Genomic DNA, 22,047 nt, shown 5'->3' with positions numbered 1-22,047 from the left:
CGCCGCGAATGAAACTTTTCTTTAAAATTTACCCAATGTGTTTACTAATATGCAATTCCACATTACATAATAATAATAATAATAATAATAATAATAATAATAATAATAATAATAATAATAATGATATACAAAACATCGTGTGCGTGGGCTTTCTCGGGTTATTCCCGTTTCCTCCCACTTTCTTTATTCGATCATTTCCTTCATCCTGGTCATCTACGTCTCCTTTAACCTATAGGACATAATCAAGGGACGTCGTAAAAACTCATATATTGTTTCATATTTTCATAAATATTATTAGATTTTTGTTAAAATTTTAAGTTTTTGGATGTTCCAAAGTTCACGAAACTAACCTCGTTAGTTGTCATTACTTTCCTTATGCAGACTTTCTTTCCCTATAACCAGTTTAAAAACATCCTGTCGCCCTACCTTCACATTGAAATCCTCTAATACAGAAATAGAATTTTCATATGGTATCGCGGGACTTAGTCAAATACCCGTGATACTTCTTCTGAAACAGCGTCTTTTATACCGTCATCCTTATCATCTGTTGGAACATTTACATTTTGGTCAGGCGTGATTTTGGGTATGGCGATATTTTGGGGCGCGAGGTTTTGGCCCGGCGAGATTTTGGCCCGCGAGGTTTTGGGTGGCGAGGTTTTGGCCCCGCGAGATTTTGGCCCGCGACGTTTTGGGAGGCGAGGTTTTGGCCAGGCGGGGTTTTGGCCCGGCGAGATTTTGTCCCGCGAGGTTTTGGGCGGCGAGGTTTTGGGCGGCGAGGTTTTGGCCAGGCGAGGTTTCGGCCTGGCGAGATTTTGGGCCGCGAGGTTTTGGGAGGCGAGGTTTTGGCCAGGCGAGGTTTTGGTCCGCGAGGTTGTCGCCGCGAGGTTCTGGCCGCGAGGTTTTGTACCCAAACCGGACTAGGGGTCGACGTCCGGGTACGCGATTGGATATAAATATTAATTTGATTTGCCCCGTCTGTCCTATTCATTCTACAAACACTATATGGTAGCGTAATGTGAAAAAAAAATCTCAGAGTCATAGGATCTTCTCTTTCATAACCAACTTAAAACATAATTTACAACAGCCCAAAACACCAACTATTTGGTATCATGATCGATGAGCAATTACATTTAGTTAGCCATTATATGATGCTATCCCTATCCTGCTGTCAGACGAGATTGTTATAAATAAATACTACTGTTATAGCATACTCAACTACGAAGTAATAATATATTCTGACATATAACTCGCCTACCTTGTCGAGTGATGTCTCGGCGTGGGAGTCAGAACTCAAACCATTTTCACTACGCATTTACGTTTTATCTATATATCAACATATAGCTAAAATACACTGGGTCCATGTATACAGTATACGGGTGTCCTATCATCTATTCTCTTTACTTCACTACATTTATATTTCACTTATATTATCATTTTATTCATATATTTATTAATTTCTGACAACGCAGTATTCTTTTTAAACACCCTGTTTCTTCTATCAATGCCCTTACTATACATTCATTTCATCATATATTTTAAAAATCTATAAATCGCGTCCCAACCAACACGCAAGAAACATTACTCGAACCCCAGACTTCTTTGCCACACAAACCATCCTATATCTTACTTCGCAGCTGTTTAAAAACTAATCTCTATATAGATATATTCACAAAAAAATAAAATATACGCGATAATATTGCTGAATGAGATAACATTCTGACATCAACAATGAAAATTATTCTGCAACTACAAGAAAAGAATTGGAATTCAATATCATAATTTCAGAATGGAAATAGCATCACATTGGCTGACTTCGGTTAAGAATCTATGCATAGTTTATTTACCTAAATATTTTCATTACTGGATTACACAGAATGTTGCAGTTTTCAGAATATTAAAGTGTCAAATCACATTATCGAACTATCTGTTCATATGGGCCGGAAATTATGTTTACTCAGTTTTAATTCGAAAATGAAGGTCAATTTTGTGGAACCAAATCACTAACTGCGTTCAATGAAAAAAAAAATGCACGACTGATAGTACTGAATTTCGACACAAGAGCGCTAGTAACTATTTGATCGAACTGTAAACCACGAAATATGACCTTGTACACTGAATTATTGTACTATATTACGTTCACTTTCAGATATGGATTATAATGAGCATTTAATGACGGAATACGACAATCGAATAGTAAATACCGCACTGTACATATTTAATTATCTCACGCTCCCAATCACTCACTACCACAATTACTACTACAAGAAAATGGTTACTACATTACGAAAACACACATACTACTTAAACTACAACACATATCATGCTAATACACTGCTCCACAAAACTTAAGCAACTCGAAGAAAGTGGCAGAAAATAAAACGACACCATCACTGCACCAAGTATAATGAAGAAACCGACGGTCTAGATGCACAATGCAACACAAGTGAAGACGAACAATACAGTTAGGATGTACAGAGTGACCAAAAAGTTCAGCACAACAATACCTCAACAGGTGAAGCTGTATTGTGCGAGGGCATAGGCAGTCAATATGGCCTCCATGCTCGTATGTGACCACCACGAATAGCTATACAGGCACGACATCTGGCTTCCATGCTGCAAATCAGAGTGTTGATCAAGTCTTGTGGCAGATGTTGCCACTCCTCGAGGAGAGCTGATCCCAGGTCAGGGAGAGTGCGTGGTGGTGGACTGTACTGCGCTATTCGCCGTCCAAGAGCATCCAACACATGCTTGATGGGATTCAAGTCCAGCGAATATGCAGGCTATGCAATACGCGTAATGTCTTCGCTCTCCAGATAGTCGGAAACAAAATGTGCACGGTGTGGGCGGGCATTGTCATCCATTAACAGGAAGTCTGGGCCAAATGCTCCGCGGAAATTGCGCACATGTGCATTCAGAATTTCATCCCGGTACCGTAGTGACATGTTGCACAATATGGAGGTCCATTTTCCCATTCAGCATAATTCCACCCCACACCATAATGGAACCACCGCCATAGGAAGGCCGTTCAGCAATAAAGTTACAATGATAGCGTGTTCCTGGCTCTCTCCACACTAAAGTCCGACCAGAATCATACGACAAACTGAATCTCGACTCATCGGAGAACATGACACGCGCCTACTGGTGTTCCCCCATGCAACATGTTCCTGACACCATGTGTAACGCGCACGTTTGTGCTCCACTTTCAATGGCGCACACAGCACAGGCCTTCCTGCATAGAGTCCTGCTCTGTTGAGCCGACGACGAACAGTTTCACGACTGACGCGTTGTTATGTAGCCTGAAACAACTCATTGGCCAGTTGAGAGTGTGACTCTTGACGGTTACGTTTGGCAGAAATTGTGAGAAATGCGTCATCGACGGCCGACGTCTTCTTCGGACGGCCTCCTCCATGACGTCTACTGACTTCACCTTCATTTTGGAAGCGACTCCACAGCCTTGACACAACGCTTTTGTTCACGTTGATTCCTGCGCCACTTCCACTTGCGATCGACCCAATTCCAACCGCCCAATTATTCGCCCACGGTCAAAGTCACTCAAATGTCGTCTATCAGTCATTGCAAGGTGTGTACCCCACACAAGAACCACTAACACAATGCTTGGAGCCTCGGACACTACTAGGCTGTGGTGTACGCCTCATGGCATAATTTGTTCACCACGCTTGAAACGGTGTTGCTTATGCAATAGAACGTGTGCTCGCCTTGCCTGTGTGTCTCTGACGCATCTCTGTGTATGTGCATGCCACTAACCAGTGTTGAATGGGCCCCACACGTCGCTTATACCACGTTCTCTCGGGTTGCTTAAGTTTTGTGGAGCAGTGTACATACTAACCATCACTGCCATTAATTTGTTATCTATATAACACAAATAAAACTAATCAGAGTTTACCATTTTTTTAAATCAGCTCTAGTTGATGAAGAGGAAGGAAATGGACAGTGAAAACTGAACCAATTGGTCCTGATTAACTCATAATATTCTGGAAGATACTTGTCAAAACGTGTCCCCAGGGGACATACCAAAGCTATTAATTTAGATGTTCCCTTCCCTAAAAGGGAAGGAAACCTAGATAATAAATATTTAACCCATCCCTACTGGAAGCTATCCCAATTCGGGATGAAAACAGGAGCCCTTAAAGTTGACCTAAGCAATCATTCTAATGTTACAGAGATTGCGAAACTCAAAATACCGCCATGTGGGTTAGTAAAAAAAAACACTTACTATCTATATCAACAAATTGCTACACGGACAGGTCTTGACTGTATATGATATTGGGAGGGGTGATAAGGATAATCACTGTATTGAAATTTCTTAGTCAAAGCAAATGAAAAGTTTATCACACGAAATTTAATGCACCTAAATGCCGAACCTGTCCACACTAATTGTTTACGTCCAGCATGGCGTCCTGTGTTTCCGGCTACAATTCACTGAAATTTTAGTCTGTTTTAACTATGGAGATTTTCTAAATTTTAGCTCCTGTGCTTCCGGGTAGTGTAGTTTCGACCTTGAGATAAATTTACCTGGTTACGCTGCTTTTGTCAAAAATCCTCCAAATCTGCTAGCCGATCAAATAAGCAGTTTTACTTTTCTGGTGGGCGATGTAGAGTGAAGACGATCGCGCCTTAACTGCACCAATCAATGTAAAGCTTTTTTGCCGGTGGAGTATTCAAAACGATTAAAAATGGTAAAATCTGGATTGAACCGGATCTTTAGATGAACATTGGTACCAAAAGAGGGGTGAGGAGAGTCTAAAATATTGTGCCAAAATTTAGATTGGTTAATTATTCTAAAACTTCCATCCAATGGTGGGCCTGTATTTCCGAATAGCACTGACACCGTGAGATTTGTAATCGTCCATTTAAAATATGCATATATGAGATTTATAATTAGTTAATATATAAATAAAGATATGAATTCCCAAAGATATGATTCGTAAAGAATTTTTTTTATCGTCTTCCATGTTAATTTGGAATAAAATAACGAACAATTAAATAACTTATATGGACCGAAAGAATTTTTTTTGCTAAACAGAAAGTACAGTCGGTGGAAAAATTTTTGAGACACTCCCATCAAAAATATCATTACATTAATTTGTAATGTTTCATTACAACTTTGTGTTCAGAATTAATAAGTTGGGAAATTGTACAATTCAAGACATATTTTGATAAGTTTTTATAATGTTTCCTGAAAAGTACCTAGTGAGATTAATTGAAGTTGAATGGGCGCTTTAATTGGAAAGTTAATAAGGCACAATTTGGTATTAATTAATAAGTGTATTTTGGATTTTTTTCTTTTTTAACTGACAATGTGATATGCCTAGTAACAGTGAAGATTGTATAAAATATCAAAGGTATAATCTTCATGAACATTTAATGCTAAGGAATTAAGTGGAAAAAGGAAAAGGCGAACTGTGATCTAAAGGAACATTTAAAACTAATTACCATTACTCATCAAATGCTTATGTCCTCAGTTATTGTGTAAGTGTTACAGCTGTTCAGTGTATTCACGCAAAGTTTGAACAATAATTATTAAAACGTCCAGTATACTAGTGAAATTACTGGAGTTTTCTTACTATATATTAAAATTTTGATAACCTGAATTCTCTACACAGTTTTCTTAAAAATCTAGTGCTCACTCAAGTTCCTTTATAAAGATTTCTTATTACTAATTTTGTGTGGATCCTATAACCCGGCGTCTTTGTTAATAAAAGAAGACTTGTAAGACAGGCGTCGGCACAAAGTTCAATTTTCCAATGCTATTATAAATGGAATTTATTTGCTTGTGCAAAAGCGGTGCTTAGTGGAAGAATTGCGACTAATTTTCTTAGTTAGGGAAAAAAAGAAGTAATTACTAGGCATAAAACTTTCAGTCTGAGTTTGCTACACCTTGGAAGAGAAGTTAATGCTAGCGATTAGTTTGTCTTGCCTTGGAGTGGGGAGAAGAGGAGAATAGTTACGGCAGTGTTCGGTGTGTGTATGGCAGCGATTTCCTGTTGTGGTCGAGTGGAAGAAAAGAATAGTGATAATTGTACAGTTTGTGGTCAGTAATATTGGTTTAGTGATTATGGCGTCGAATGAAAATTATGTGGAACGTGTTCAACAGTTAGTGATAAATCATTTTTCGAACGGAGACACAGGAATTTTCAATCGTTATAGGAATACAAGGGATAGAAGGTCAGTTGACAGCTGTTTTGAAAGACAAGGACGAGAGCCGGGTTTTGATTTCGGTGATACATTTGTTAGGACTAAGAGCGGTGTCTGCTTCAGCGAACATAGGTTGTTATCAGGGAGACAACTCGAAACACAAATGAACAGTTGCGAAAGGTGAGTTACTCCTGACATTGATATAAACAGACTTAATTTAAATGAATGTGAAAATCTGATGTATAACACTTGATATTTCAATAACCAATCAACTGAATACTTTGGCGAATACAAATAATTACCGCATAGTAAAGAACTTTACGGTATTGAGAATTTAAAGACTCGAAGAATAAATTAACAATATTCTTCTAATAATCAAGATTTGGGTAATATATTTATACCTTTTAGCACTAATTTGGAGAAAATTAGTATAGGTGTTGCTAATAATTCCTTTTCAAATTGAAGCGAATAAATAAATTTTTGTGACAGTAATGATGGTTTGTTGTCATTTAAATTTTTATTGGGAGTAGAGAGTTTGAATAAGGGTAATGTTTTTCAATATGAATCGATAGTAATTGTTGCGTTGAAAAAAAGTAAGGGCATTTTGCATACCAAGATCCTAGAATATATGAGACAATGTGATAATTGGTGGATGCTTGCTCATAAAGTGTTTAAAAATTTAAGATCTTCCTTAGGAAGAAGAGTTGTATCACGCAATTACGTTGAACGATACAATCCGTAGATCAAGATCCAATTCACTTTGTAGAATATGTAAAAGATAGTTATATAATACTGTATGGTTACTTGAATGGGGTTCATGTGAAGGAAATTATATTGAGTGGTGCAGATCCACGACTTATAAGAGATATTTACGGGGTTCGAGTTCCAAATACTTCACACGAACTTGAAAGGAAATTATTTTCTTATGTTACTCATTTAAAGAATGTAAATATTTATAAAGCAATTAACAAATTCTCTGAAAGTGGGGAAAATATTAAAAGGAAAGGATTGAAAAAGACTATCTCATGTTTTGAATGTGGAGGGCCACATTATGCTAGCAAGTGTAATTTTAAAAGGGCCTTAAATTTGTCTAGAAATTTACATAGTTTGCAATTAGTAGAAAAGAGGAATGGGAATGTTAGAGGTGAAAGCAAAGTTAACACCAGACATAGGAAGAAAAAGGAAACAATAGTAGAGATAATGATAAAAAAATATAAAGCTGTGGAAGACACCGTCAGCGTTAGAGTTAATCGCAGTAATGGATTTACTAAGGAAGGCAGTGTTGCAACTTTCGTAGAGGCATTTGTGTTGGCAAAAATATTAAGAGGGTGTGTAGACACTTGCTCAACTATAAGCCTGATAAATGCTAGGGCTTTTTGAGAATGGGATAACAGAATATATAATAAGTTCCAAGTGGCTGAAGATTTATTTATTTTCAGAGCTGTTGATAATAAAACTGTCACATTGAAAGAATCTTTCACTCTGCCCCTAAAGTTGCTGAATAAGGTATATAGAATAAAATTTTATTTAGCGGAAGATCTAAATATCATGCTCATATTAGGAGTTAATGAGTTAAAGGATATGAAGGTTACAATTAATTTTGAAGCAATAGGTTAGTATTAGGTTTGAAAGAAAACAGGACCATTCGTTTGTATACTTGATTGTGTCATGCGCACAAAGTAGTTGGAAAAGAAGAAAAGTAAATGAGTTTGAGTATGTTGATTGTTTTCATAATAAATTGTTCCATCCGAATATTGTACCATCCGAAGATAAGGGGAATGAAAATGTAGGAGAAAAGTAAAATTTGAAGATTATGAATAAAGAAAAAACAGAGCTATCAAAAGAAGCGAAGGTTACCAGTTTTTGAGGGATAAGATTCACTCGAAAGGTCATTCCAGGTAAACGAAACTAACCATGCGGCAACTAATTATATTTTAAATACAAGTGCGGAAGCTATACTTGAGGGCGTCGACTCGTCAAAAAGTAGGCAAAAGTTAGTTGACCCCGAGGTATTAGAGTTAGATAGTGCGTTACAACATTATGTAGAAAGGGTTAGAGAGACACTTTAAGAATATTTGAAGAGACGTGACTAATTATTGTCACCAGATCATATTAAATGATGACCAGCCGGTAAGAGGAAAAGCTTCTCCAATAAGCAGAATCGCACAAAAAGAAAAGGATAAAATATTGGATAACTTATAGGAACAAAATATTATTCTAGAAGGTGACAGTGCATATGCCTCTCCCTGTTTATTAGTGGGGAATAAAGATGGAAGTAAGAGATTAATCGTAAATTATCAAAAAATTAATAAAAAATGTTATTAAATTCTCAGTATACCCCTAGTAGTATTTTTTTCTAAATTAGATATGCATAACACGTGATTAGGTTACACGATGACTCAGTTCAATATACCGCATTTCTTACTCATCGGGATTATACGAATATAGATACGTTCCTTTCGGTATAGCAAGTGGATCTTTCGCTTTAAGTAAATTTATTACTAAATTGCTGTATCATGTTAAGAATAAAGGTATAACCTGGTATCCAGATGATTTATTAATTCACTCTGGAGACATTGAACGCCATAAAATGCTCCTTAGTGAAGTTTTTTGAAGAAGTTAGATTTTTGAAGAAAATAATTTTACATTAGCATTCAATAAATGTACCCTTTTTCAAAATACGATTTCTTATTTGGGGCATATAATAGAAGATGGCCTATTTACATGGATCCATCGAGAATAGAAGTTATCAAAAATTACCCTCTCAGAGGAATAGGAAAATATTAATAAGCTTATGTTCATTTCTTTAGTATTTTGCCAAGTTTATTCCGAATTTTCAAAATCTTGTGGATACTTTAAATAAGCTCGGAAGTACTAAGGTAGAATTTAAATGGAGAGATGAGCAGAAAGCGGCCTTGAATAATATTAAAATGATGTTCGAGGGTCACGTAATGCTTAAATTACCAGATGTCAATAAGAAATTTTACTTTCAATTGATGCGCGCTATCTTCATTAGGCGGGATGATTTCATAGTTAAATGAAAAGGAGGAAGAAGTTCCTGTAGGGTTTTATAGTTGACGATTGAGGAAATGTAACATAAATAAACCCATACCTCTTTGAATTAATGGCTGTAGTAGACACTATGCAACGATTCCAAACCTTTCCCTCACATGCTTCTTTCGAATTAAAAGTCGATAACATGGGGTTAAGTTATGCGTTGCGAAATTTGAAAAGATTGAAGCTATAAGGTAGTTTATTACATCGATTGTTTAAATTTAATTTTACTGTAAAACATACACCTAGCGTTTTTAATATTCCGTGTGATATTATTTCTAGATTACATAATAAAGATGATTTACAAGAGTTCATAGAAGATCCTTCATTAAGTGAAGAAATAATAAATAAGTTATTTGTTAATATTTGGAGCATGCTTTTTGCAAGACGATCCATAGAAGAATTTCAAAATGAAGATCAGAATATGAAGATAATTATTGATAGGACTAAGAAAAAGGAAGATGTACCGGAATACAAAATAGTTAATGGAATATTGTGTAAGAAAACCCGATCTGTTCATAATCCTTATAAAATTTACTTACCAAAGGCGTTGACATAATCTATAATAGAGTACTATCATAAGCCGGCCTTGTCAGGAGCACATTGTGGCATTAATAAATGTATAGGTAAAGTGTGTTCTAGATTTACCTGGGAGGGTGTCATATCTCAGATTAACGAATATGTGAGATGTTGTGGGGTATGTCTACTTGCCAAAGGTAATAATAGAAAGAAGATGGGTCAATTGGTAGCAGGAATAATTCGAGGAATTAATTTCAGGATATATATTGATGCTATACTGCCTGTTACTCGTTCGACATTTGGTAGTTATTATTTGATAATAGTAGATGCTTTTTCTAAATATGTGTTTTTGGAATCTTAGATCAATTTAAATAGTCAAATTATTGTTAATAAACTGTTCAAGTTAATGTGTCGAAGAGGTTTCATGGCGAGAATAGCGCACGATAATGCCAGTATATTTAGATGTCTGTGTTTAAAGACTTCTCGTTTAGTTTAGGAATAAAGAATATATGTATTTCACCTTACCATAGTGCAAGCAACGCGGCTGAACGATACGTTTTAAGTTTTAAGCAGGCTTTGAGAATATATATAAATAATAAAGAACATCTGTGGAACAAATTTATGCATGGAATTGGGTTTTCACTAAACTCTTCTGTTCACTCTGAACATGGGTTCACTCTACACCTATGGAGTTAGTCTTTCACTATAATGTTGACGATCCTCTAGATATTTGTTGGAGAATAGATGAAACTGATACTAAGGATAAAAGAACAGAAATATGGGTAACAGATTTCAAAAATATGGAAGGTCCATGGTTGAAAAGAAAAAAAGAAATATGATAGAAACAACACCGAAATTAATTATCAAGTAGGTGATAAAGTATTGCTTAAGTCACAGATCCAGTCATCTCTAACAGGCAAGAAAAATAAGAGCTTATCAAACTTATGGCTTGGTCCTTCCGGATAATCAGTATTTTAACAGTAAATACTATTTCGGTAAAATATCTTGACGATCCTTAAAATATTAGAAAAGCATATATGAGCTTAACAAAACCATATAGAGAAAAGAGAAATTAAAATATTTATCCCATGTAAATTACAGACCTGTAGTTACAATAAATGGAGAATGCTAAGAAAAAATAAATAAAATAAAATCTGATGAGAAATTTGTTATATATATATATATATATATATATATATATATATATTGAATTAATGGCATTGTGTCTCATGTGTTGAATATTAAGAGATATTGTGACCGTCAGCCCGGCCAAAAAATTATGTTTTGGATGAACAGCTATTTTTCTTTTGCTGATAACTTCAACTCTTTCCTTGTCTGCAGATGTTCTTAAGTCATTCTTATCGCTTCTCACTGTGGAAGAAAGAACTTGTTGTTTTCCAATACAACGCTTATCGTTCGGGCAAAGTGCTTCGTAGCAGCAAACTCATTTTTTTCCCTAAAAATAGTTACTAACTTATAGGTTTCATTACCATGACTGTTCTTCATAGCAACATTTATTAAGATTGTGAATATTTTTGGACACGATGTTGTTATTGAGTGAACGAATTTTCCTCTGTCGCGTTCCCACATACGCATATAACGTCATCCTTCCTACCGTGAGAACAGTGTTCATTGCTCGCATGAATGCCACTATCAGTATTAGGTTCCCATTTCCGTGATTTGTTTTCGATTTTTTCTAATTTTGTACTCTATCTTGTACTCTATCAGCTATTTTTTTAGTTCCCTCATCGCATTTAATTTCTACTGCTTGTACCCGTAATTTAGCAAGGATTTCCTTATTCTCATTCTGTGCCTGTTCCTGTCTGTCTAATTTCTTGTCCTCTCTATCTAATTTTTCTTCGGTTTTCTGAAAATGTTCTCTATTTGTCTGTTTGCATTTGTTCAAGTATCTTAAGTAAGTCAACTTGTTAGTGAGTCATGATAAAATACAATTACTAGTCACAAAAATAAATGTAGATAAAATTCAAATAAAATACATATACTACGGAACACTACATGAGTACGAAAATACTAAGTTTTAATATTATTGTTTGTATTGGGACAACCTGTAAAAAGAAAATATGATTAATAAAATTTCCTATTCCAATATTATTAGTACTTGCTCATATATAACTACTGTCTCCATGCACAAATCACTGACGGTCTTAGCTCGTGTTGCTTGTTGCGGCGTCATTAAAATTGCCACCTACCGTTTCCCTTGGGTGCTGGCTTCCGAAGAACTCCCTAACAAAACAGCTGATAACAATTCTAGTCCAGGCTCATATCTTGTTCAGGCGTACATTAGCAATGTTGAAATATAACAAGTGATTTGGCATGAGCAACGTTTGTGTTTTTGAGACTCAGGTTGTATTATACTTACTTTTACGAAGGCATACGTATACATATACGTAACTGGCAAGCCGACTGCTAGCAAGGATTCATACACACATGAATGAAGATGATAATATTTCCTTAAGTAAATTCTTATTTATTAAGTATGAATAGATGTGTGTACGGAATGGAATAAGAAATATATATCAACAACACACAAACTTTTCACTTTACAGAGCTAAATGCTCGAACAGAAGGAGTAGCACTGATGGAATTAAATAAACGAAATAATGAAAATAAAACACTTAATACTGCATGATAGATAGTCGCACACTATATAAGAACACTAGAAACATAGCCCTTGTATTGATATCACTTGCACTATAAATTTATTATTCGCACTGAGATAAGACTTTCACTGCGGAATAATGACAAGGGGAATGGGGAGATACGCGAATCACTGATGAATTTTCTTAACTCCCAGCAGATCCTATATGTCTAAAAGCTATTCGTTTACTTTTTAACTTTGCACGAAAGTTCCTCTTATATATTAAGTTTTTGTTGTACTCGTTTATATTAATTTATTGGCACAACGTTCTTCCTGATTATTTGTTCATGCTCTCTACGACGACTTGGGCAAACTCTCCGCTTCCACTCACGCTTGGGAACAAGCCGTTCGCTATTCTTAGGGTTGGTAATGCATTATACAAAATAATAAAAATATGTTAGTTTTCTGCATTTATATACAATACCAATATGACGACGTTATAATGGAGAACACTGGCAACATTTGTTGCGATGTCTAATGACTACTGAGGACGCTGATAAGTAATACCTGACAGTAGGTGGCAGCACAATGCACCTAATATGAACAACGTAGGTTTTTTGGGCTCTCCGGATACTTTTCATTACATAGTTTATATCATGATAAAAGTATGAAATTAATTGTTTTCTTTGATTATTCCGCCATTAAACATTTTGAAGATATCTGCCCTTCTGATAATGGCATTAATTTTCTTTGTGTGCTGTACCGTCAGCATTATTTTTACACTTGCTTTGTGTACAGGTTTCATCTCAAACGGTTGAGTTAGTGGTCTACCTTGAACGTAGCCTTACCCAGAATCACTTTTGTGTTTTATATTTGTATAACAGCACATTTTTAACATTATATGTCGTCAAAACTAATTAAGTACTAACTTTTCTCATATGTTTCAAAATTAGTGACGTGGATGGGAAAAATTTCAAGCCAAAATAGCCCCACCACTTTTAATGATTCTGAAATAATTTTGTAAACTCTGCCAAAAATTAGTGCTAAATTAGTGTTGATAGTACTGCATAGAAAGAAAATTAGTGCTATTTAAAATATCACTGAAATGAAGGATCGGAAATTTTCTTTGCTGCTTCTGCTATTAAATATTTTAGAATTCATTCGGTTTCCTAATAGTATCACTAATTTTCTTTTTATGCTGTGTCGTAAGCACTAATTTAGCTCTAAAGTTTTGTATAGATTTCATCTAAAAATCTTTTAAAGTAAATTTTAATATATCTTCCAATCTGAGGGATTTGCTCGCAGTCCCAAAGTACTGTATGTATGAAAATTTTTAAGAGTGTTGTAGTAAAACAACAAACCATATTTATACATTCTTTCCCTAGAAAGCTTACCAACTGCATGAAAAATGGAATTAGGAGATTGAAACCATACTTTGTGTTTCAAAATTATAGAAGTAACCAGTAAAATTCTGTAGCTTTCCCACCAACTACGTTTGAAATCAATATGTCACCTAAAACGAACCTAGAAGATCAAAAATACTCCTCATCAGAATAGACGACTTTCTGCCAACGTTCTGGTAGGCGAAGAACATCCAAGTGCGATTTCCACCTCTACTAGGGTTTTGAATTGGCGTCCTCTGAGGCTATTACTCAAGGAAAGGGACAGATGATAATCGGACGGTGCAATGTTCTGGAAGTATGGCGGATGCAGTAGTGTTTCCCATCCAAGGAATAGGATGGTGTTCCCTGTCGTCGTGTTCACGTGGGGCGTGGCGTTGTCCTGCGGCAGGAGGACCCTATTGAGATTTAGAAATTATTTCTCCAGAGTTTTGAGTTTTTCTTGACCATGGCTCAACTACTGATCAGCTGCATTGATATTCTGACCTGCTGGTATGAGTTTCCCATGCACGATGCCGCGAGCAATCTACCAAACATGCAGGAGGACTTCTTCTGATGTTCTGCTTGTTTCGGCTGTATTGGAACTTGTTCGTGAAATTCTAACCAATGATGACCACGCAGTGGAGCTTCGTGCGGGGACCCACTTGTCATCACATGTGTGTCACCCACTCTATAAATTTCTCTTTCCTCAGACAAGACAGCAAAGAGACATATGTGTCATCTCGCGTTGCCTTATAACCCGGAGTCAAATCACATGGAACCCATCAATCCAACTTGATGGAGATGAGGCACAACGGTTTCTCCACTTACACTGCACTGTAGATCTAGTTCCTCAAATGTCCGGCCACTGTTTGACTCAATTGCTGCAGAAGATCATAATTTTGTACATGTATTGTTCCTGTGGCACGTGATGCGTACTCGAATGTTTCGTCACCGTCGTGTAACTTGTCAAACCACCGCTGCACAGTCCGCGTATTCACGACACCCTCACCAAAGACTTGGCAAATCTTCCGACTCGTTATAGCGGCGTTTGACTCCAGTTTGAACTCGTACAGCATACACGCCCATATAACGCTCCCTGGACGTCCCATGTTCACTGTGTTCTCACTCAAGTTCACTGTGTAAGTTAGCCGCCACAACCAGGTACAATGTTGGATATGCCAAGACCAAGAACTGACCTTTGTCTTATGTCCATACGTTTTCAACTCACGGTGGGAATGTCAATTGAATACATACCTTAAGTAACACAAACGTAAAAGAAAACGGCATGTATGAGCGGAAGTAACTGAAGTGACGGTTCTGAGGCATTTCTCAATGGACAATACTCAAAGCACTAGGCAGATGTCACAGGTGTAGGAAATAGAAAAGACTAGTGATTTGCTCATTTTAAGACATAAGTTCTATCCTTACGAAACCGTTCTTCTGCACGAAATCAATGAAGATGATAGTAATAGACGAGTACAGGTTTGTGAAATCATATCCGAATGAATAAGGCTCAATCGGAATGTACTTTGAACACATTTTTCTCTGATGAATGCACATTTTTGTTAAGCGGAATTGAATATTAACGTAACTGTTGTTATTGGAGTGATACGAATTCAAAAATCCCCATTGAAACTCATACACAATGTCATCAGAGATTAAATGTTTGGGCTGGTATCTTTGGTAACCATATTGTTGACCCTATCTTTCTACCACATAACTTGAACAGACCTACCTCTACATTTGTTATAGATTATGTGGATTCTATGATAACTTGGAATAAGGTTTATGTTCCAAGTGTGCGTTGTGCTGAGTATTTAGAACTGTACGTATTTACTGGCACAATAATGTTTTTATTAGCAAGGAATGGAAATGTAATATACAATAGGCCAACACGCGAATTCCGACTTCATTTTTGAATACTTCGTTCATTCTTTTCCCGATTTCTTTAAAACATAAAATGTTTCCGGACTACGAAAGGTCTTCACAATTAATGTTAGCAACCAGGCCAGAGAATGTTGTTTAAATTAAGTCAAATTAGCTCAGTAATATTGTTACAGGTCCTTACTCAATAAAGGGAAATCAAAACTCCTTCCCAAATTCTTAATTGCAACTTTTACAGCAACATAAACACCTTTTTCAAATGTGCCAATTGATCAGTGTTGATCTTTACACGAAATAAGTTTAATCACTAAATCACAAAGTGTGGTTCAGTGTAGTCAAATTGTCGATAGAAGTGTAGCACATTGCTATCTTCTCTGCGTTGTAATCGTGCATTGAACACGGAACCTTAAATTCGGAACATCAAAACGCTCCCATTTATGACTTATTTGGTAGTTCATTTCAAAGCATCGGAATACCGGAAAAAGACAATAAATGTAGAAACAAATATCATTGTTGTAAATAGTCTCTAAAGAGCATTCCAATTATGCTTTAAATGTTGCATGTTTTAATTAAGAGCTAATTAAAGTTTTGACCTAGACTAAGACGGCACAGTCTTATGTTGATCACAATAGAGCTTGCGGGCGTTTCTGCTACTCTAGTGGGTAATAGAGATTACTGAACGGTTAAAAGGAAACAAATGCCAATTTATAATTCAGCGTTAGTCTTGTTTCCCAGTGTTGGCTAAAAAATTTTAAATAAGATTTTTGTAACAAGAATTAAAGGCTCATCTACACGATGTTTTATTTTACAGATGTTGCAATTTACCAATACATGTTTCCCCACTAGACCACCGGAAATGGAGCGACACGTCTAATGTTTGTCCCTGTGTAACTTCCTGACATTGATTTGCCAGCCCAATTGGTAGTTGAGGGTATTCACAACGTTCACTAACGCGAAAGACAGTCTTCTGTCAGAATTCCTGTGTCTAACGGGTAACATCTTTGTACGCGATTTCTCCTAACGTATAGGCGAAATTTCTAAACAATCATGTTTTCGCAACTAGTATCAAATGTTATTTCGAATGATCTGCTATTTGACCCATGTTGTCATTTACGAAAAATAACTTCTTCGCCTTTAGACCAGAGGTGTGGGGCAGTGTGGCTCAATTTGCCAGAATTATCCGTCCCCCTCAAAACATAAGTTGACGGTTCGGGTTTTCCCAAACAAACTACTCTATTAAGAGATAGAAGGGTGGCAAATGTTAAACGCATCACCTTGTATATCTAAAAAACTGTATTACTTACTTCTCTTTTGTTTCGTTAGTTGGAGTCTATCGCATCTTTTCAGCACCAAAACTTCATGAGACATGAACTTACAATTTAACATGGAGACCGAACCTTCGAAATGGGTTCACCCTCCATCTCAAGAAAATCAAGCAGGAAAGGTTTTATGCACAAAACACTAGACTAGCAAAATAGCTATGGATGGCAGTTCTTTTTTTAAGAATCGTGGTACTGCACAGATAGTTTCAATTTCTAATTTTAATCCTTTATTACAATCGGAAGTTATATGAATTAGTATTACTTCATTTTTCAATATTGACCATAGAGCAATATTTAGTAATTTTTCTTGCATATTTCACAATATCAGCTAATGATCTCTTTATTATCCTTTGTTATATATTTCATATTTTTCTCTGCTTAATTATTCCTAGTCGTTTCTTTTCTCTGAGCAAAGAAATATTACTTCATAAAATTGAAGAACCACATTGCTCATCATAATGATGAAGAGGGGCAAACCAAAGACCCTCTTCAAGAAACGATTATTGGCGGAACACTGCAGTACACAATCAATGTTTTGACCTGTGGAGGTTGTGTCCATTTTAAGCAGTCCATCGTTTTGACTTGAGTTCTTTGTATTATTTGTGTGTGAGTTACGCCCGTTTGTATAGAGAACTTGTCCATTTGAGTGGGAGCTATTACCGTTTCAGTATCTTGTGATGTTCGCCCATTGATATTGGACTTTTTCTCTGTTACGACGTGTAGGAGTCATGTACATTTGTTTGGAGACTATGACCGTTTAGACGTTTTAATCTTTGTCCATTTGGGAGGGAGTTAGTACCGTTTCGAAGTATGGGTTTAGGGCCTTTCCACGTATGGTTATTTGTTCATACCTGTGGGATTATGCTCCCTTACTTATGTAGGAGGTTCTTATCGTTCGTGTATTTCGGAATAATCTTCATATTTATGTGGGAATTGAGACAGTTCATTTAGGAGTTTTCACGTTATTTGTGTGTGCGGGTTTTGGCTGTAGAGGTTATGGCCGATCCTGGATTTGAAAGATTTTCTCATTTTATTCGGACGTTTTACCGTTTGTTTGGGCGTTTTGGCATTTTCTGATTATGGTAGTTTTGGGTGTGTGTCTTTTGATATGCTCTAGTAATTAAGTAATTATATTGGGATATTACGTAAGTTTATTACGTGAATCCTATCTCTCTAGCTGTGACTTTTAAAAATTTGCTACAGAATTAAGACGTATTAAATTGATGTATGTGTGTGGAAATATCTTCGTATCTATGTTTACCAAAAGTTAAGGTGTAAATTAGAAAATAAGTTTAAAGTTGCTAACGCACTAATCAAAATGAAACTTATGGGCAGGGGGAGAAATGAAAGTACGTTATTATATTTTGTAAGAGGACTACGGGATGTACCTCTAAAAATAAGTAATACAACTAGCTCTATGCAATAAACAATATCCAATATTACTTGTTTCCTTTTGTCACTAGATAGCTTACACCTATACAAGTAAGTAATAAGTTATCCCGTAATTGTGCTTATTCGTATGCATTTTTAGGAACGTAAAATGGTTTCGAACATTGCTTCAATATGCCAGTGCTTTTTGTCAGGAACAAGCAGAAAGGGCCAATAAGAACACAGGGAACATATAACATTTTTATACTTGAAGAACCGTACACATTATTTTGATCCCGTTATGTTGTGCATAGTATAACCAGTATGTTCATGAACGATAAATAATTTTCCGTTTTACAAATTATAGTTAAACGAAAGATATGTTTATGAATTTTACAGATGATAACACTCATCTACGCTCTGAATCATATTTTATTACAACTAAACATGTTACAAGGTTACTTATTACATAACGAAATCAATAGCTAATATTAAGCCTAGTAATTGTGTGCAGGATATTTTTTCAATAAACCATCTGGAGATTAGTGTAATACAGTTATAGTCAATACATAAAAGGGTTTCTATGAGTCGAGCAGGAAGTTGTGACAGATAGCTTTCTAGATTGTGACATAAAGTATCTATCTTTGACTATTGCTATTTTCCGAAACACTTTATCATGCTAATGGGAATAAATATGGACGGACAATAATGTCCAAAATGAAATGTAGTCCTTCCGACCAAACTTTTTCGTACTATACAAATCAATTAAATATATTATGTAAAACCAAACAAAATGTCTCCTGATCTCAAAACTGGCCAATTAAATATTTTAGTTGTAAAATTAATATTATTGTGCAAATTAGCGTTGAAGATTATTTCTTTAAGAGGTGATTTTACCATTATCATATTAACTTGAATTGTATATTGATAATATATACTTACATATTTGCATGATATGTCTGCAAGAAATATGGATTTTTATTTAAGTATGATTGGTCATTATGACTCGAAACATGTGTAAGTCCTACTTCGATTGAATTTGATAATCCATTTTATTAACATAATCATACGTAATAAAATATATTTATAAGCCATGACATAATATTATTGTATACATGTTCCTCATTTCCTTATAGTACTTCGTTTGATTTACAATGTTAGCTTGTATATTTCTTAGCAACTATTAAAGTAATACATATTATACATACAAATTATAAATATAAATAAAGATGCGCACAATTAGAGACGTCTCGAATCTCGACTGGATTCTTGGACAAGAGATTAAATTGAAGATGAGACACTTTCCGAGCGAATCGAGGCAAAAGTCTTTATTGACTCTTTCAAGTCGAGAAGAGACAACTCTAAAAGTATTGACTCGACTCGAATGTCGGAAAAATTTTACATCTTTAAAAAGTATTGCGAAAGAACAATTTACTCAGAAACTTTACACTAATACTAGCGTTTGTTACTTTGGAAAGGAGCAGAATGTGTAAACTTATCAGTTAACCCTTCGCCAGCAATTAATGTCATTAATTTAATTTTAATGTCATTTCGGTTCATCAATATTGTGATTTTGTATAGTACTTAGGTATGTAATAACAACATTTAAGTATCTACCCTTTATCATGCTGGATACAAATATCTAATTTGTATAAATATTCCTATAAACTGTCTGAGTGAATAATGACCAGCTTATATTATTTTAATATAGTTATTGTTAATGCCTTTTCGTTTCCATGAACACAATATATCAACATAATAACTTCTGAATTATTTGCTTATCCAACTAGTATGTTGTAGCATGTCATTGGTTATACAAAGTGTATCATGTAACATTTGTTGTATATCCAATATTATGATATGTATATAAGATGTATTTACATAGTAGCTTACAAAATGCAATGCTAGAAAAAATGCAAATAATAAACAAATGTTTATATTCACTTCTATAGAGATGTACTTTTTAATAAGATTTTTATAGACAGTAAATTATGGAAGTATAAATTAAAAGGAGTTTGGATTATTTTATTACAGAAATTTATAGAAATAAAGATTGCACTTGTGATATTGAACTTCAGCTTACGCTCTCGGAAAATTTCCTTTAGGGAAAGTCATTTTGCTTAGGGGAGAGTTTATAAAACGGGAACGGCTGTTCAAATGATGACATGTTGTTTCTACACGATTGGCGCTGCTTACAGCTGGAAGGCTATGCATTATTGTTCAAGCCACGATAATAGCATTTTGGGCAGGAATAAAACCATCACAGTACTGTTACCGTAGATGTGTACTGCTTTGAAGTTTTTGGCAAAATATTTTTCGATGTGTCTCCTTTCTACTGTTTGACTTACTTCCTGATTATATGTAGAAATAAATTTGGTAAATACACTAATTTATTCATTAGATTCAAGCTATTGTTCACACTTTTCAATTATTGAGTTATATAACCTATGAGCATAAGGAAGCCATGTTTTTCCATGTATATCACATTATGCCAAAACGGGGACATAGAAGATAGTACAAATTGGGGACGTCCCCATTTTAGACGGCATGTAACATCATTACAATTTACTTGTATTTCGCGTATTAAGTCCGCTTGAGGATGAGTATTACAGTCCAGTACATAAAGTGTTTTTGGTCTAACACTAACCGATTTACGTTCTCTTGCGTTCAAGTTAACTGAAGCGTACCGTATTTCCCACTCGTTTAACAGGGACAAGAAGATTGGTGAAAACACTGGCTTACGGTTTTCTCTGAGACACCCTAACCTTTCTTCGCGTGATCCTGACAATACATCCATGGTAAGGGCAAAGGGATTTAATCGCGAGAGTGTCAAAACGTTTTTGATCTATTGGAGTCTTTTTATGAACAATATCATTTCTCTCCGAATGATATTTATAATGTTGACGAGACAGGCATCATGATGGTACCGAATAAGCCGTCTAAATTGCTTGCGCTCTTTGTAAAAAAAAAAAAGAAAAAGGTGCTTTGACATCATCTGAAAAAGGGGTTTTAGTGACTACAAAAATATGTACAGTATAAACGCGACCAGTAATTTTGTGCCTGTCATGTTTGTTTTCCCCAGGAAAAGAGAAAATCATATGTTAATGGATGATACACCTCTTGGTTTATTTGTTGTATACCACGAGAGTGGTTGAATAAATAATGAAAATTTTGGTTTGCTTTAAGAAATATTTAGAGTTCGAAAATCCTACTTCTAAGAAACCTCTGCTACTTGTATTAGACGGTCACAATTAATATGTCAAGAACTTATAACTGATCAAATCTAGCAAAGAAAAGAAATGTAATTTTGTTCTGCTTTCCTCTACACATCCAACAGATTACAACATCTGGATGTTAGTTTCATAAAATTACAATGTTAAACCTTTTCAACCTTCAATATCACAGATTAATTGGGATCCGATGGAAAGTTTTTCAAGTTTTCACATTTCATCAAAATTGCTCATACTTTCACGTAAAGAGCTGAACAGAGTTAAGAAACATAAAAATAATAAAAGAAGGGGTAAGGCGGTAGTTCTCTCTTCCTCACCATACACAGTTGAATTAGAAGCAGACGAAAAACGAAAGGAAGAAAATAAGAAAAATCTACAGAAAGTTTGCTAAATAAGGCTAATCCTAGGATCTACTAGTAAAGAACGAAAAGTGAGAAAACGTATTGGAATATCAAAAAACATTAAACTCAAAACTGAAACAATACTATCTTCATAGCCGGAAGAGGAAGAGAATTCTGATGTGGCTTACGTTA

General features: G+C 35.4%; 1 long non-coding RNA gene across 1 annotated transcript in view; it reads right to left on the bottom strand.

Annotated features, from left to right (window-relative positions):
* The window catches only part of LOC145683383 (uncharacterized), a 217,379-nt gene extending 198,135 nt beyond the window's left edge, over nucleotides 1-19,244 (bottom strand). The window contains exon 1 of the long non-coding RNA XR_014131069.1: nucleotides 19,227-19,244. This is a non-coding gene — a long non-coding RNA (uncharacterized LOC145683383). The remainder of the gene's footprint in view (nucleotides 1-19,226) is intronic.
* Between the last annotated feature and the right edge of the window lie 2,803 nt (nucleotides 19,245-22,047).

The sequence above is a fragment of the Thermobia domestica genome, chromosome 4, assembly GCF_964235325.1.
Source record: "Thermobia domestica chromosome 4, izTheDome1.hap1.1, whole genome shotgun sequence".
In the NCBI taxonomy this organism is placed as follows: Eukaryota; Metazoa; Arthropoda; class Insecta; order Zygentoma; family Lepismatidae; genus Thermobia; species Thermobia domestica.
The sequence above is the reverse complement of the archived record's forward strand: the minus strand, read 5'-3'. Positions and strand labels throughout refer to the sequence as shown.